We start from the raw sequence: 17,832 nt of genomic DNA on the forward strand, positions 1-17,832 counted from the left end.
ACAGCTAGGAAGGTTTAAGTGTCTGAGGCTGCATTTGAACTCAGGTCCTCCTGGTTCCAGAGCCAGTGCTCTATATATTGTGCCATTTAGCTGCCCCTAATTTTCTTATTTAGTATTTATTCAGTGCCTAGTAGAGTAAATGTTACAATACTAAGTGCTGTAGGTTTTTTTTGTTATTATTATTATTTTTTTTATTCATTTTTCCAAATTATCCCCTCCCTCCCTCCCCTCCCTCCCCCCGATGGCAGGTAATCCCATACATTTTACATGTGTTACAATATAACCTAGATACAATATATGTGTGTAAATACCATTTTCTTGTTGCACATTAATTATTAGCTTCCGAAGGTATAAGTAACCTGGGTAGATAGACAGTAGTGCTAACAATTTACATTCGCTTCCCAGTGTTCCTTCTCTGGGTGTAGTTATTTCTGTCCATCATTGATCAACTGGAAGTGAGTTGGATCTTCTTTATGTTGAAGAATTCCACTTCCATCAGAATACATACTAATACAGTATTGTTGTTGAAGTGTATAGTGATCTTCTGGTTCTGCTCATTTCACTCAGCAACAGTTGATTTAAGTCTCTCCAAGCCTCTCTGTATTCCTCCTTCTGGTCATTTCTTACAAAGCAATAATATTCCATAACCTTCATATACCACAATTTACCCAACCATTCTCCAATTGATGGACATCCATTCAACTTCCAGTTTCTAGCTACAACAAAAAGAGCTGCCACAAACATTTTGGCACATACAGGTCCCTTTCCACTCTTTAGTATTTCTTTGGGATATAATCCCAATAACAGCAAAGCTGGGTCAAAGGGTATGTACAGTTTGACAACCTTTTGGGCATAGTTCCAAATTGCTCTCCAGAATGGCTGGATTCTTTCACAACTCCACCAACAATGTATCAGTGTCCCAGTTTTCCCACATCCCCTCCAAAATTCATCATTATTTGTTCCTGTCATTTTAGCCAATCTGACAGGTGTATAGTGGTATCTCAGAGTTGTCTTAATTTGCATTTCTCTGATCAGTAGTGATTTGGAACACTCTTTCATATGACTGGAAATAATTTCAATTTCATCATCTGAGAATTGTCTGTTCATATCCCTTGACCATTTATCAATTGGAGAATGGTTTGGTTTCCTATAAATCAGGGTCAGTTCTCTATATATTTTGGAAATGAGACCTTTGTCAGAACCTTTCCTTTTAAAAATATTTTCCCAATTTGTTACTTCCCTTCTAATCTTGTTTTCAATAATGATCTCTAATTCTCCTCTGGTCATAAATTCCTTCCTCCTCCACAGGTCTGATAGGTAGACATTCTCTGTTCCTCTAATCTATTTATGATCTCATTCTTTATGCCTAAATCATGGACCCATTTTGATCTTATCTTGGTATATGGTGTTAAGTGTGGGTCCATATCTAATTTCTGCCATACCAATTTCCAGTTTACCCAACAGTTTCTTCTGAATAATGAATTTTTGTCCCTAATGTTGGTATCTTTGGGTTTGTCAAAGATTAGATTGCTATAGATGTACCCTTTTTTGTCCTTTGTATCTAATCTGTTCCACTGATCTACCGTTCTATTTCTTAGCCAGTACCAAATGGTTTTGGTGACTGCTGCTATATAATATAGCTTTAGATCAGGTACACTTAGACCACCTTCCTCTGACTTTTTTTTTATTAGTTCCCTTGCAATTCTCGACCTTTTATTCTTCCATATGAATTTTGTTGTTATTTTTTCTAGGTCATTAAAATAGTTTCTTGGGAGTCTGATTGGTATAGCACTTAATAAATAGATTAGTTTGGGGAGTATTGTCATCTTTATTATATTCGCTTGGCCTATCTAAGAGCACTGAATGTCTTTCCAATTATTTAAATCTGACTTTATTTTTGTGGCAAGTGTTTTGTAATTTTTCTCATATAATTCCTGACTATTCTTTGGTAGATGGACTCCCAAATACTTTATACTCTTAACATTTGTTTGGAATGGAATTTCTCTTTGTATCTCTTGCTGTTGCATTTTGTTGGTGATATATAAGAATGCTGAGGATTTATGTTGATTTATTTTGTATCCTGCCACTTTGCTAAAATTCTGAATTATTTCTAATAGCTTTTTAGCAGAGTCTTTGGGGTTCTCTAAGTATACCATCATGTCATCTGCAAAGAGTGATAGTTTGATTTTCTCATTTCCTACTCTAATTCCTTGAATCTCTTTCTTGACTCTTATTGCCGAGGCTAGCATTTCTAGTACTATATTGAATAGTAATGGTGATAGTGGGCAACCTTGTTTCACTCCTGATCTTACTGGGAAAGGTTACAGTTTATTTCTTTTACATATTATGCTTACTGACAGTCTTAAATATATGCTCCTGATTATTCTAAGGAATAATCCATTTATTCCTATACTCTCAAGAGTTTTTAGTAGGAATGGATGTTGGATTTTGTCAAATGCTTTTTCTGCATCTATTGAGATGATCATATGGTTTTTATTAATTTGATTATTAATATGGTCAATTATACTAATAGTTTTCCTAATATTAAACCAGCCCTGCATTCCTGGTATGAATCCTACTTGATCATTGTGTATTATCCTGGGGATGATTTTCTGAACTCTTTTTGCTAATATCTTATTTAAGATTTTAGCATCAATATTCATTAAGGAAATTGGTCTATAATTTTCTTTCTCAGTTTTCGATCGACCTGGTTTAGGTATCAGTACCATGTCTGTGTCATAAAAGGAGTTTGGTAGGACTCCTTCATTCCCTATTTTTTCAAATAGTTTATATAGCATTGGGGCTAATTGTTCTTTAAATGTTTGGTAGAATTCACATGTAAATCCATCTGGTCCAGGAGATTTTTTCCTGGGGAGTTGATTAATAGCTTGTTCTATTTCTTTTTCTGAAATGGGACTATTTAAGCCATTTATCTCCTCCTCTGTTAATCTAGGAAGCCTATATTTTTGGAGGAAGTCATCCATTTCACTTAAGTTATCAAATTTATTGGCATAAAGTTGGGCAAAGTAACTCCTTATTATTTCTCTAATTTCCTCTTCATTGGTGGAAAGATCCCCCTTTTCATTTGTAAGACTAACAATTTGATTTTCCTCTTTCTTTTTTCTGATCAGATTTACCAAAGGTTTATCTATTTTATTGGCTTTTTCATAAAACCAACTCTTGGTTTTATTTATTAATTCAATAGTTTTTTTTTTACTTTCAATATTATTGATTTCTCCTTTTAATTTTTGTATTTCAAGTTTAATTTTTGGTTGGGGGTTTTTCATTTGGTCTTTTTCTAGCCTTTTAAGTTGCAAGCCCAATTCGTTAATCTTCTCTTTCTCTATTTTCTTCAAATAAGCCTCTAAAGATATAAAATTTCCCCTTATTACTGCTTTAGCTGCATCCCACAGATTTTGGTATGATGTCTCATCATTGTCATTATCTTGGGTGAAACTATTAATTGTTTCTATAATTTGCTCGTTCACCCAGTCATTCTTTAAGATGAGATTATTCAGTTTCCAATTACTTTTTGGTCTATTTACCCCTAACTTTTTACTGAATGTAGCTTTTATTGCATTGTGGTCTGAGAAGAAGGCATTTATTATTTCTGCCTTCCTACATTTAATTGTGAGATCTTTATGTCCTAATATATGGTCAATTTTTGTATAGGATCCATGAACTGCTGAGAAGAAAGTATATTCCTTTCTATTGCCATTCAGTTTTCTCCAAAGGTCTATCATACCTAGTTTTTCTAATGTTCTATTTACTTTTTTAATTTCTTTCTTGTTTGTTTTGTGGTTTGATTTGTCTAAATCTGAGAGTGCAAGGTTGAGATCTCCCACTATTATAGTTTTACTATTTCTTCTTGCAACTCTCTTAACTTTTCCTTTAGAAAGTTAGATGCTATACCACTTGGTGCATATATGTTTAGTATTGATATGGCTTCATTATTTATGCCACCTTTCAGTAGGATATAGTTTCCTTCCTTATCTCTTTTAACTAGATCAATTTCTGCTTTTGCTTGATCTGAGATAAGGATAGCTACCCCTGCTTTTTTGGCTTTACCTGAAGCATAATAGATTCTGCTCCAATGTTTTACCTTTACTCTATATGTATCTCCCTGCTTTAAGTGTGTTTCCTATAAACAACATATTAGAGGGTTCTGATTTTTTTTTCTACTAAGATTTTTTTTTATTCATTTTTCCAAATTATCCCCTCCCTCCCTCCACTCCCTCCCCCCGATGGCAGGTAATCCCATATATTTTACATGTGTTACAATATAACCTAGATACAATATATGTGTGTAAATACCATTTTCTTGTTGCACATTAATTATTAGCTTCCGAAGGTATAAGTAACCTGGGTAGATAGACAGTAGTGCTAACAATTTACATTCGCTTCCCAGTGTTCCTTCTCTGGGTGTAGTTATTTCTGTCCATCATTGATCAACTGGAAGTGAGTTGGATCTTCTTTATGTTGAAGAATTCCACTTCCATCAGAATACATCCTCATACAGTATTGTTGTTGCAGTGTACAGTGATCTTCTGGTTCTGCTCATTTCACTCAGCAACAGTTGATTTAAGTCTCTCCAAGCCTCTCTGTATTCCTCCTTCTGGTCATTTCTTACAGAGCAATAATATTCCATAACCTTCATATACCACAATTTACCCAACCATTCTCCAATTGATGGACATCCATTCAACTTCCAGTTTCTAGCTACAACAAAAAGAGCTGCCACAAACATTTTGGCACATACAGGTCCCTTTCCACTCTTTAGTATTTCTTTGGGATATAATCCCAATAACAGCAATGCTGGGTCAAAGGGTATGCAAAGTTTGACAACCTTTTGGGCATAGTTCCAAATTGCTCTCCAGAATGGCTGGATTCTTTCACAACTCCACCAACAATGTATCAGTGTCCCAGTTTTCCCACATCCCCTCCAACATTCATCATTATTAGTTCCTGTCATTTTAGCCAATCTGACAGGTGTATAGTGGTATCTCAGAGTTGTCTTAATTTGCATTTCTCTGATCAGTAGTGATTTGGAACACTCTTTCATATGACTGGAAATAATTTCAATTTCATCATCTGAGAATTGTCTGTTCATATCCCTTGACCATTTATCAATTGGAGAATGGTTTGGTTTCCTATAAATCAGGGTCAGTTCTCTTTATATTTTGGAAATGAGACCTTTGTCAGAACCTTTGTTTTTAAAAATATTTTCCCAATTTGTTACTTCCCTTCTAATCTTGTTTGCATTAGTATTGTTTGTACAGAAACTTTTTAGTTTGATGTAATCAAAATCTTCTATTTTGTGATCAATAATGATCTCTAATTCTCCTCTGGTCATAAATTCCTTCCTCGTCCACAGGTCTGATAGGTAGACTATTCTCTGTTCCTCTAATCTATTTATGATCTCATTCTTTATGCCTAAATCATGGACCCATTTTGATCTTATCTTGGTATATGGTGTTAAGTGTGGATCCATATCTAATTTCTGACATACTAATTTCCAGTTTTTCCTGCTTTAAGTGTGTTTCCTGTAAACAACATATTGTAGGGTTCTGATTTTTGATCCAGTCTGCTATCCATCTCCGTTTGATGGGAGCGTTCATCCCATTCACATTTACAGTTAAAATTACTAATTCTGTATTTCCTGCCATCATATTATCCCCAGATTATGCTTTTTCCCTTGACCCCCCTGAACCCCTTCCCCAATATTTAATTTATAGACCCCCCTTGTGATGCGCAGCCCTCCCTTTTTTTTTAGTATCCCTCCCCCCTCCCTCCACGTCCCTTCCCTTTTTCTCCTTTTTCTTTTCCCTTTTCCTCTCCCCCCTTTTAATGAGGTGAGAGAGAATTCTCTGAAAAACAAATATGACAATTATTTACTCTTTGAGCCTCTTCTGATGAGAGTAAGATTTACACAATGATTTTCACCCTCTCTAAATTCCCTCAGATTTGGTGTATTTTCTATGCCTCTTCCTGGGATGTAGTTTCCCTCTTTTTATCACTCCCTTTCCTTTTTTTGATACTACCCCCTTCCCTTTACTATACCCCCCTCCTTTATTTTCTTTTATATCAGTAAAATCAAATTATTCATGCATACTTTCTATATACCCACAACAGAGATACAGTTCTCAAGGGTTCTGTGTACCTTTTTCTGTTTCTCTTCAATCTTGTGAATGTAGATCAAATTTTTTGTTTAAATCTGTTTTTTTTTCTTAGAAACATATGGAATTTCTCTATTTCATTGAATGACCATCTTCTTCCATGGAAAAAGATGTTAAACTTAGTTGGGTAGTTTATTCTTGGTTGCAATCCTTGATCTTTTGCCTTTTGGAATATCAGGTTCCAGGCCCTTCTATCTTATAATGTAGAGGCAGCCAGATCTTGGGTGACCCTTATTGTGGTACCTTGGTATTTAAATTGTTTTTTTCTAGCTGCTTGCAGGATTTTCTCCTTTGTGTGGTAATTCTGCAGCTTAGCCACAATATTCCGTGGTGTTCTTTTTTCAGGGTCTATTTCAGAAGGAGTTCGATGAATTCTTTCAACATCTACTTTCCCCTCTGTTTCTATTATCTCTGGACAGTTCTCTTTGATAATTTCCTGTAAAATAGAATCTAGGCTCTTTTTTTGGTCATAGTTTTCTGGAAGTCCAATGATCCACAGATTATCTCTCCTAGATCTATTTTCCAGGTCTATAGATTTTCCCAGTAAGTATTTGACGTTATTCTCCAGCTTTTCATTTTTTTTTTTTTTTTTTTTTTTTTTGTTTTGTTTGACTGATTCTTGGGTTCTCAATGAATCATTCATTTCTATTTGTTCCATCCTGAATTTTAAGGAGTTATTTTCTTCATTCACAGTTTTTAGTTCTTTTTTGTAAATGCCCAATTTCATTTTTAAATTAGTTATTTTGCTCTATTGATTTTTTTTCCATTTCCTTAATTTTTTTTTGAGAATTACTTTCTTTTTCCAATTCAGAAATCCTATTTTCTTGAGACTTTTTTATCTTCTCCAATTCAGAAATCCTATTTTCCTGTGATTTTTTTACCTTTTCTAATTCACTAATTTTGTTTCCCTGCATCTCCTGTGAATTCTTTATTTTTTCCAACTCCATTTTCAGAACGTTGTTATTCTCTATTATAGCTTCTCTTTCCTTTCCCCATTTTTCTTCAAACTCTCTTAACTTTTTAATAGTCTCTTCTAGGAGTTATGTGATGGGGGGCAGGAATCGTTCCCCTTTAGGTTGGTATCTGCTGACTCTCTGCTGTTAACTTCCTCGGGGTTGGATACCCGCTCTTTCTCTGTGTAGAAGGAATCTATAGTTTTTCTTGGCTTTTTACTCATACTTAAAAATCTTTTTGGGTCTGTCCCTGGGGTAGAAAATTATGTATTTATTTCTTTACCAGCTTCCTCCCAGACCAGGTGGATGTAGCAGCTCCTGCGCCTGAGCTAAGAGAGAGCTCTGGGAGAGAGTTCCCCACCCCCTCCCTGGAAGTGCCTCACAGGTGATCAGCACTGCTGTGCTTTGAGAGCGCTCTGTTCTAGCGGCTTCCCTGAGGTTTGAGACTGAACTGTAAAGGCGACACAAAGCCCAGCCTGTGTGTCACAGTGGAGAGTGGATGTCATCAGCAGGTGATGTGAAAAGCCCCTGTGCTCAAACTGGAAGTGTCTGCCAGAAACTGCGGTCCCTAGTTCAAAGGTTCCTCTTCTCTGGGACTTCCCGGGGCTGAGTTCCACAGCCTCCAGTGGAGCCAGGCACTATGAGTTAGCGCCCCGCCCACTTTTCTACTTAACTACTTAACTACTTACTTAACTTACTACTTAACTACTTAACTTAACTACTTAACTACTCACATGTGAAAGCTAGGATAGCCTAAGTCGGCCACACCCATAGTGCTGAGATCTGCTGAGTCACCCCCAGGGTAGAGGAAGGTCCAGTCTCTGGCTTTAAATTTTGAAATTGGCTGTGATTTCTCCTCTGAACTGCTGTTTTATAAGCAGAGAAGAGCTGACAGCCTGTGCCAGATTCCTCTATCTCAGTGGCTTCTCTGATCCCAGAGCCCTCCCCAGTGCGATAGGCGCAGTGTGCCAGCACCCAATCATCTGCACTGGCCTCTCTTCTTCCTCCCCTGGGAGCTGACCTTTCCTGTTGAAACTCCAGATTCTCTTCAGCTGGTAAGTCATGCTTCCAGTCCTTGTGGATTCTATCAGTCCAGCATTATTTTTGAGGCTGATTTTATCTTGTTGGTTGTGAGGGAAGAAAGGAGCTTAAAGAATCACATGTATCTTCTCTGCCATCTTGGCTCTGCCCCTTGGTTTATTGTTTTATTCTGGTACTACAAAAAAGGAAGCTATCTTGGAAGAAATCAGAAAGGCCAATGTATCATCTACTGAAAATAATTTGATCTAGATAGTATTTATCACAAAAAGAGATTTTTTTCAGCAAAACTATTCTTAGTTGCAAGTTAAACATTATATTTTAGATTATTGAAGGATAACAGTAAAACCAAAAATTTTTCTGCTACACATTAGATGAAATGAGTAGAAATTAAGAAGTTATTTAAATCTATAGAGGTAAAAGCTAAAGAACTGAAGCCCTGATATAGCTGCAATTAAGACAAATTCTAGAAATGATACCTGGTAATGGTAAATGATGCATGGTTAAAGTAATGCTGATGCCTTGAATAATTTTTCAAAAGAAGTGAGTGTGCTTACTACTGTCTATCTACCCAGGTTACTTATACCTTTGGAATCTAATACTTAATGTGCAACAAGAAAATTGTATTTACACACATATATTATATCTAGGTTATATTGTAACACATGTAAAATATATGTGATTGCCTGTCATAAAGGGGAGGGAGTAGAGGGAGGGAGGGGATAATATGGAAAAATGAATACAAGGGATAATATTATTAAAAAAACTTACTCATGTATATATAATGTCAAAATTTATAAATAAAAGTAAAAAAAGAACTGAGTGTGCTTAGAATGAAATTTCAAAAAGTCTTTTTGAGTTTGATGGTGTAAATCCATGAATTGGCCAACTTTACTAAAACAGTAATTTTTAAAAGTTCTTAATCTATTATAATCATCTCAAAAGAATGCTTTATTTCACAGCATTTGATGAGGAACAGTTAAAATTACAGATGTGCATCCAACAATTAATGTTATAGCCATTGCTATCAAAAGGTCTAGAGCATGAGAGGTGGAGCTATCTTGAAGTATGTATCAACCACCTACATGAAAGACTGAGTTAAAAAAAAAAAAGAAAGAAAGAAAGAAAAGAAAAGAAACTGTGGAAGAAACAGGAAAGGTTTTGGAAGATTAAATATTGCCATGAATTAGAAATCCTGAACACCATATCTGCCCAATAAAGTCCATGAAACACACAAATGTGTAAAGGGCTAGAACTGAGCAATGCACTTGGGTAATGAAGCACGTGAGACTAATTGCCAATTGGACAGTTCCCTGTTAACTTGTTTGAAGTTTGACCCTCCCCAGCTGTTCTGTGCTGACTTGATTGGTGGGACAAAGAGGGGGAAGTGATGTGTGTGGTAGGAGTAGGAGGAGGAAGAGGAATTGAGACGCTGATGCTGAGTCAGTCTCTCCTGGTGTTTGAGGGAGGAAGGTGTGTGTGAGATTGTTAGACATAACCCCCTGACCTTGACCATAAAAGATCAAGAATAAAGACATTTAGTGATCCTGACTCTTGCTGATTTCTGGGAAGACAGAGTTCCAGCACAAATGCCCACACACACACACACACACACACAAAATGGAATGAAAACAAAAACATTTCGCAAATTTTTAAAACTCTTAATCAAACAATTAAAAATGAAAGCTAAAATAGATGATGATACAAGAAAAGAATCTGTGTAAAGAAGAAAAGAAATAAAAGAATATCAATGAAAAAAAGTCTATAATAGAGGCTTACAAAGAAGAAGAAAAATATAAGAGAGAACTCCTGAAGATGGAGATTATAAATTTAGTGTTATCTGTTCAAAAGTACTCTAGTACAACAAAAGAGCAAGCTAAGTCAGTCATGGAACAGAAAGTGTATGCGGCACTAATATAATGAAAGAGAGAATTACCATATCATGTGAAGTTGCTTAAAATCTACATTTCTTCATAATTGTCAATTGGTAAGTCCAGAGAAAGATCCATAATTATTGATTCAAATGCTTCAGACAGATTACTAGCTAAGTTCTTTAGCAGCTTTCTCTCAGATAAAAGCCAGATTTCATTTTTCTGAATAGAAGATGCCCACATATTTATACCAAAGGAAGAAAAGAGCAACAATTATTTCTAATGTAGGCCAATTTTTGCATTTTATATAAACCATTCATGGCTTATACAAATAAAAATATTAATACCTAGAATAAACTAATCTATTGATTTGCCCTGATGGTTTAGTTATATAGTATATGCTTTGGAATCAAGCATAGAGTATTTGATTCCTATACGGAAACTGTTCTCTAACTAAAACTGCCACCTAAACAATAATGAGAAGAATAATTGATATAATATATAGCATCTTTCACGGAGACAATTCCAGCCTCATGCTTCTGCCTAGTCTTTAAGTTCATTTTCATATCTTCTGTAAAAAACCAAATATGGCTTACTGATTAAGGAAAGATTTACAGTCAAGGATTTTGTTTATCATTTTATATCCAAGGATGCCATCAACTTATGTGGCTCCACTGAGAAGGACATTAAATAGCTACTTTCACTTCCTATTTCCTCCAACAATAAAAATGTCATTTTGATTTAATAAGTGAATGTTTTATATCTATATCTATATATAGATATCTATCTATCTATATATATAGATAGATAGATATCTATATATAGATATAGATATAGATATAGATATAGATATAGATATAGATATAGATATAGATATAGATATAGATATAGATATAGATATAGATATAGATATAGATATAGATATAGATATATATGAAGAAAAAGAATTGAAAGGTTTGACTTTAAATTCAGAGATCAAATTGAATTAAGGGATGAAGATAATATTTATAAATACCATGGTCTTTTCCAGATAAGATACTTTAGATATCAAGTTATTGAAAAAAAGGGGGAGGATTCATAAATGAAGAAATTGACTGGTATCCTGAAGTCAAAGTTTAATGGGAACAACATGCTTAGAACAATAAGCAGCTAGATGATACTAGTCTTAACATATAATTCGGGCATGGTGAAATAGTTTACAGCAGATCTGAACATCACCTAATTAAAAGCTGTAAAATGGAAACAAAATAAAGGGCTTGTCATCTTCAGTCATTTCTAGAAAGCCTAAATGCTCCCCCAACAAAAGGGGGGGGGAATTGATATATACTTTTAGAGCACAGAATAAATCGCCTAAATTTTTAGAAAATATTTTTGGATCCATTCCTATTAAAAATACTTAGGATTATAGGAATAAATGGATTTTTCCTTAAAATAGTCAGTAGCATCTATTTAAAACCATCAGTAAGCATCATATGTAATAAGGATAAACTGGAACCATTCCCAATAAGATCAAGAGTGAAACAAGGCTGCCCACTATCACCATTGCTATTCAATATTATATTAAAAATGCTAGCTTTGGCAATAAGATTTGAGAAAGAGATTAAAGGAATTAGAGTAGGTAATGAGGAAACCAAATTATCACTGAAGATGAATGATATGATGCTATACTTAGAGAACCTCAGAGATTTTACTAAAAAGCTATTAGAATTAATCCACAACTTTAGCAAAGTTGCAGGATACAAAATAAACCCACAAAAATCATTAGCATTCTTATAGATCACTAATAAAATCCAACAGAGATACAAAGAGAAATTCCATTTAAAGTGACTGCTGATGGTATAAAATATTTGGGAATTTATCTGCCAAGGGAAAGTCAGGAACTATATGAACAAAACTACAAAACACTTTCCACACAAATAAAGTCAGATCTAACCAATTGGAAAAATATTAAGTGCTCTTTGATAGGACGAGCAGATATAATAAAGATGGCAACACTATCTAAACTAATCTATTTATTTAGTACTATACCAATCAAACTCGCAAGAAACTATTCAATGACCTAGAAAAAAAAAATAACAACAAAATTAATCTGGAAGAACAAAAGGTCAAGACTTTCAAGAGAACTTATTTAAAAAAATCAAATGAAGGTGGCCTAGCTCTACCTGATCTAAACCTATATTATAAAGTAGCGGTCACTAAAACCATTTGTTATTGGCTATGAAAAAGACTAGTTGATTAGTGGAATAGGTTAAGTTCACAGGACAAAACAGTCAATAACTTTAATAATCTAGTGTTTGACAAACCCAAAGATCCCAGCTTTTGGGATAAGAATTCACCATTTGAAAAAACTGCTAGGAAAATTGGAAATTAGTATGGTAGAAACTAGGCATTGACTCACACTGAGTACCATATACCAAGGTAAGATTAAAATGGGTTCCTGATCTAGGCATAAAGAATGAGATTATAAATAAATTAGAAGAACATAGGATAGTTTACCTCTCTGACTTGTGGAGGAGGAAGGAATTTGTGACAAAAGGAGAACTAGAGATCATTATTGATCACAAAATAGAAGATTTTGATTATATCAAATTAAAAAGCTTTTGTACAAACAAAACTAGTGCAAACAAGATTAGAAGGGAAGGAACAAACTGGGAAAACATTGTTACAGTCAAAGGTTCTGAAAAAGGCCTCATTTCCAAAATATATAGAGAACTGACTCTAATTTATAAGAAGTCAAGCCATTCTCCAATTGATAAATGGTCAAAGGATATGAACAGACAATTTTCAGATGAATAAATTGAAACTATTTCTAGCCATATGAAAAGAAGCTCCAAATCATTATTAATCAGAGAAATGCTCATTAAGACAACTCTTGAGATTCCACTAAAAACCTCTTAGATTGGCTAGGATGACTTACAAATAGAGAATCCAATAATACATTGTAAAATTAATCTCTTTGCTAATATTTTCTTGAATAAAATATTCATTAGGGAAATTGGTCTATAATTTATTTCTCTGTTTTGACCTTACAGCACCATATCTGTGTCATAAAATGAATTTGGTAGGACTTTTTCTTTTTCTATTATTCCAAATAATTTACTTAGTATTGGATTTAATTGTTTTGTTTTTGTTTTTGTTTTTTTGTTTGTTTGTTTGTTTGTTTGTTTTTTATAGTAGAATTCAGATGTAACTCCATCTGTCTCTAGAGATTCTTTCTTGGGGAGTTGATTAATAGGTTGTTCAATTTCTTTTTTTAAAACAATGCTATTTTTAAGTAACTTATTTTCTCCTCTATTAATCTGGTCAATCTATATTTTTCTAAGTATTCATCTATTTCATTTAGGTTATCAAATTTACTGGCCTATAGTTGAGTAAAATAGCTCCTAATCATTGCTCTAACTTTGTCTTCATTTCTGGAAATTTTATCCTTTCTATTTTTGATAAAAATAATTTGATTTTATTCCTTCCTTTTCTAATCAAATTAACTAATGGTTTATTTTATTGTTGTTGTTTTTTTTTTCCATAAGGCAACTCTTAGTTTTGTTAGATCAATAGTTTTCTTACTTTCAATTTTATTAATATTCCCTTTTTTTCCCCAAAATTTCAAATTTGGTATTACATTGGCTTTTTAAAATTTGTTCTTTTTCTAGGTTTTTTAGTTGCATTCTCAATTCATTGGTCTAATCTTTCCTTATTTTATTCAAGTAAGCATTTAGAAATGTAAAAATTTCCCTAAGAAGCACTTTGTCTGAATCCCATAAATTTTGGTCTGTTGTATCTTTAATGTCATATTCTTGGATGAAATTATTGATTTCATCTATGACTTGTTTCACTTATACATTCTTTAGGATTAGATTATTTCATTTCCTATTATTTTTGGTCTATTTTTCCCTGGCCCTTTATTACACATAATTTGTATTGTTTCATGATCTGAAAAAGATGTATTTACTATTTCTGCCTTTCTGTTTGATTTTGAAGTTTTTATGCCCTAACACATAGTCGATTTTTATGTTGGTTTCATGTACTGCTTGAGAAGAAAAGTATATTCCTTTCTGTCTCCATTCAATTTTCTCCAAAGATCTATCACATGTAACTTTTCTAAAATTCTATTTATCTCCTTAACTTCTTTCTTACTTATTTTGTGGTTCAATTTAATTTAGTTCTGAGATAGCAAGGTTGAGATTCCCCACTGGTATAGTTTTGCTTTCTATTTCTTCTTGCAGCTTTCTTAACGCTCTAAGAATTTGAATGCTATACCACTTGGTGTATATAAGTTTAGTATTGATATTATTTCATTAGCTACTCTACCTTTAGCAAAATGTACATTCCTTTCTTATCTCTTTTAATTAGATCTATTTTTGTCTTTGCTTGATCTGAGTTTCAGTTTGCTATCCCTGCTTTTTTTTTTTTTTTTTCACCTGAAGCATAGTAGATTTGGCTCTAGCTTTTTATCTTTATTCTCTATTTATCTGTTTTAAATGTGTATCTTGTTAAAAATACTGTAGGATTCTGGTTTTTAATTCAGTCTTCTATCTGCTTTTGTTTTATGGTAGAGTTCATCCCATTCACATTAACAGTTAAACTTACCAATATATTTCCCCCATCTTATTTTCCCCTAGTTATATTTTTTCTTTCCCTTCCCCTTTTCCCTTCTACTCAGTGTTTTGCATCTGACTAACTTTTTTTCTGACACCCCACCTTTTACAGCCCTTACCCCTTTCTTATCCCTCTCCCCTTCTACTTCTTATGTTAGCCTGTCCTTTTCCTTTCCTCTTTCTCTCCTACTTTCTTTTATGGTGAGAAAATTCTATGAACTAAATAAATCTGATCTTCCCTCTTTGAGCTAAATTCAATAAGAGTAAGATTCACATAAAACTCAGCATCCTCCCTTCTTTCCTTCAATTGTAATGATTGCTTTTGGAGCTGTGGGGTCCCTGTACTTTTTCATATGAGAGGTCTGTCTTTTCCACTTAAAGTCAAGAGCTTTGTTGTCTTCTGAAGATTAAAATTCTATTATAGATCTTCATTGGTGTCTCATAATGTTAATAAATTAAGATAAATATCAGTGACCTAGAGCTCTAAGAGACCTTCTAAGCAATCTACTACATGTAACATGTAACAGATAAGAAAATATTCTTAGAAGGAAAGTGACCAGGTAGGAAACAGCAATCTGAAAAGAGCAATGGCTCTGGAGAGCTAGAGGATCTGGATTTCAATCCCATCTCCTATGTGTGATCTAGAGCACATGACTTAACCTCTCTGGGTCTCATTTTCATCAACTATAAAATAATGGAGTTTGATTGGAAACCCTTTGAGGTTCCTTAATTCTGTAGAATGATAGTCCTATAAATGTCTATAGTCCTAAATGAGATGGAATTTGAACCCACTATTCTTTTTTTTAATTAAAAAATGAATTCTTAATATATTCCCAATTACATGAAAAACATCTTAACATTTATTTTTAAAACTTTGAGTTTTGAATTCTCTTCCTTCCTGCCCTTAGGAAAACAAGCAATTCCATACAACTTATATATGTATAATCAAGAAAATCCTATTTCCATATTAATCATGCTATGAAAGAAAACAAAGACCAAACAAATAAATAAATAACTTCAAGAAAAATAAAATTTAAAAAGTATACTTAAATGCTTATTCAGACACCATCATTTCTTTGGGAATGGTTAACATTTTTCGTCAAAAGTCCTTCAGGTTTGTCACAGATCTTTATAATGCTGACGACAACTAAGTCATATAGAGCTAATCATCCTACAATGTTGGTGTTATTTTGTAGACAGTACAATTCACTTTTCATAAGTTCATGTAAGTCCAGATTTTTCTAAAACCTCCTTCCCCAACCCGGACAACAAGCAATCTGATATAGATTAAATACATGCAATTATTCTAAATATATTTCCACATTTATCATGCTGTGAAAAAAGAAAAATCAGATCAAAAGGGAGAAAAACACACCAAAAAAAAAAAAAGAAGAAGAAGAAGAAGCAAGCAACCAGCAACAAAACGTTGAAAATACCATGCTTTCATTCACATTCAGTCTCCATAGTTCTCTCTCTTTGTGTGGTTGCCACTTTTTATCACAAATCTATGGGAACTGCCTTGAATCAACTCAGTGTTGAAAAGAGCCAAGTCTATCACAATTGATCATTACGTAATCTTATTATTAATGTGTACAATTATGTAATCTTATTATTACTGTGTACAATGTTCTCCTGGTTCTGTTAACTTCACCAATAGTGCATTAATGTTTCATTTTTCCCATATCCTTTATAACATTTACCATTTTGATTTTCTGTCTTATTAGCCAATCTAATAAGTGTGAGGTATTACCTCACAATTATTTGAATTTGCATTCATCCAGTTAGTTCCAATTTAGAGTACTTTTCCCAATTTTTATAAATTTGACTCAGTTATTTATATATTTGAGAAATAAGGCCTTTGAGAAACGTCAAAATGTCTTCACAGTTATGACTGCGAAATATATTCCCCTCTATCCTGTTCTCCATTGCTTTGTTATTCTATTCTCTCTCTCTTCTTTCACCTTATTCCTCCTCAAAAATCTTAACTTCTGATTCTGCCTCTCAAATTTTGCCCTCCCTTCCATTCTTTCACGTCTTTCTCCTCCTGAGTGTGTGTTATTCCCTCTTAGAGTCAATTAAAGAGAGTAAATGAGAGAGATCATTCACCTGCTGTCCCAACATCTTCCCTTCTAATGTAAAACCTTTTTCTTGACACTTTTATGTGAGATAATTTACCTTCTTTTACCTCTCCCTTTCCTCCTTCCCTGTACAGTGCTCTTTCTCATATCTTAGTTTTATTTCATAGATATCTTTCTTTCAATGTAAACTCATACTTATACATTCTGTCTGTATATACACCTTCTAACTGTCCTACAATGTCTAACTGTCCTAATACTAAGAAAGTATTGATAAGTTGCAAGTATCCCCTTGCCAATATAAACAATTTCAACTTGTTAATTCCCTAATGATTTCCCTTCTTTATTTATCTTTTTATGTTTCTCTTCACTCTTGCATTTGAAAGTCAGATTTTCTATTAAGCTCTGGTCTTTTCATCAAAAAAGCTTGAAATTCCTCTACACTATTAAATATCCATTTTCCTTCCTGAAATATTATATGCAGTTTTGTTAGGAAGGTAATTCTTGATTGCAATGCTTGTGCATTGTTACTCCTTTTTTCCTTTGAAATAACATGTTCCAATCACTTCAATACTTTTATATAGAAATTGCCAATTCTTGTGTTACCTGTGGCATCACAATACTTGAATTGTTTCTTTCTGTCTGTTTGCTCTCCTTGACCTGGGAGCTCTGTAATTTGGCTATAATATCCCTAAGAGTTTGAATTTTGCATTCTGCATTCTATTTCAGAAGGTGATTGGTAGATTCTTTCAATTTGTATTTTATCTTCTGATTAAAAAACATCAGGACAGTTTTGCTCATCATAGTAACTTTTTATGACCAGATTTTTTTGTTTGTTTTCTCATTTTTCCAGTCCTTGTTTTTTTTTTTTTTTTTAACTCTATGCTAAAGTAAGGCTCTGCTTCTGGGATGTACCAAGCTTGAGGGGTTCTATGCAACTATTTTCAGAGATACTTTTAGAGAACTGTAAATTTTTCAGTTTTTCCAAGTTGGTATGATCTAAGGAAGAATGTGTTTGTTATTCTTCTACTTCTAAGTTATGCTCTGATCTATGAGCAATTACATGCAGTGTTTTCTGTTCTGGAACTGTGAGGAAGGTCCCTCCTCCTAGTAGTACTCCTTGT

Source organism: Sminthopsis crassicaudata, chromosome 3 (genome assembly GCF_048593235.1).
Source record: "Sminthopsis crassicaudata isolate SCR6 chromosome 3, ASM4859323v1, whole genome shotgun sequence".
In the NCBI taxonomy this organism is placed as follows: domain Eukaryota; kingdom Metazoa; phylum Chordata; class Mammalia; order Dasyuromorphia; family Dasyuridae; genus Sminthopsis; species Sminthopsis crassicaudata.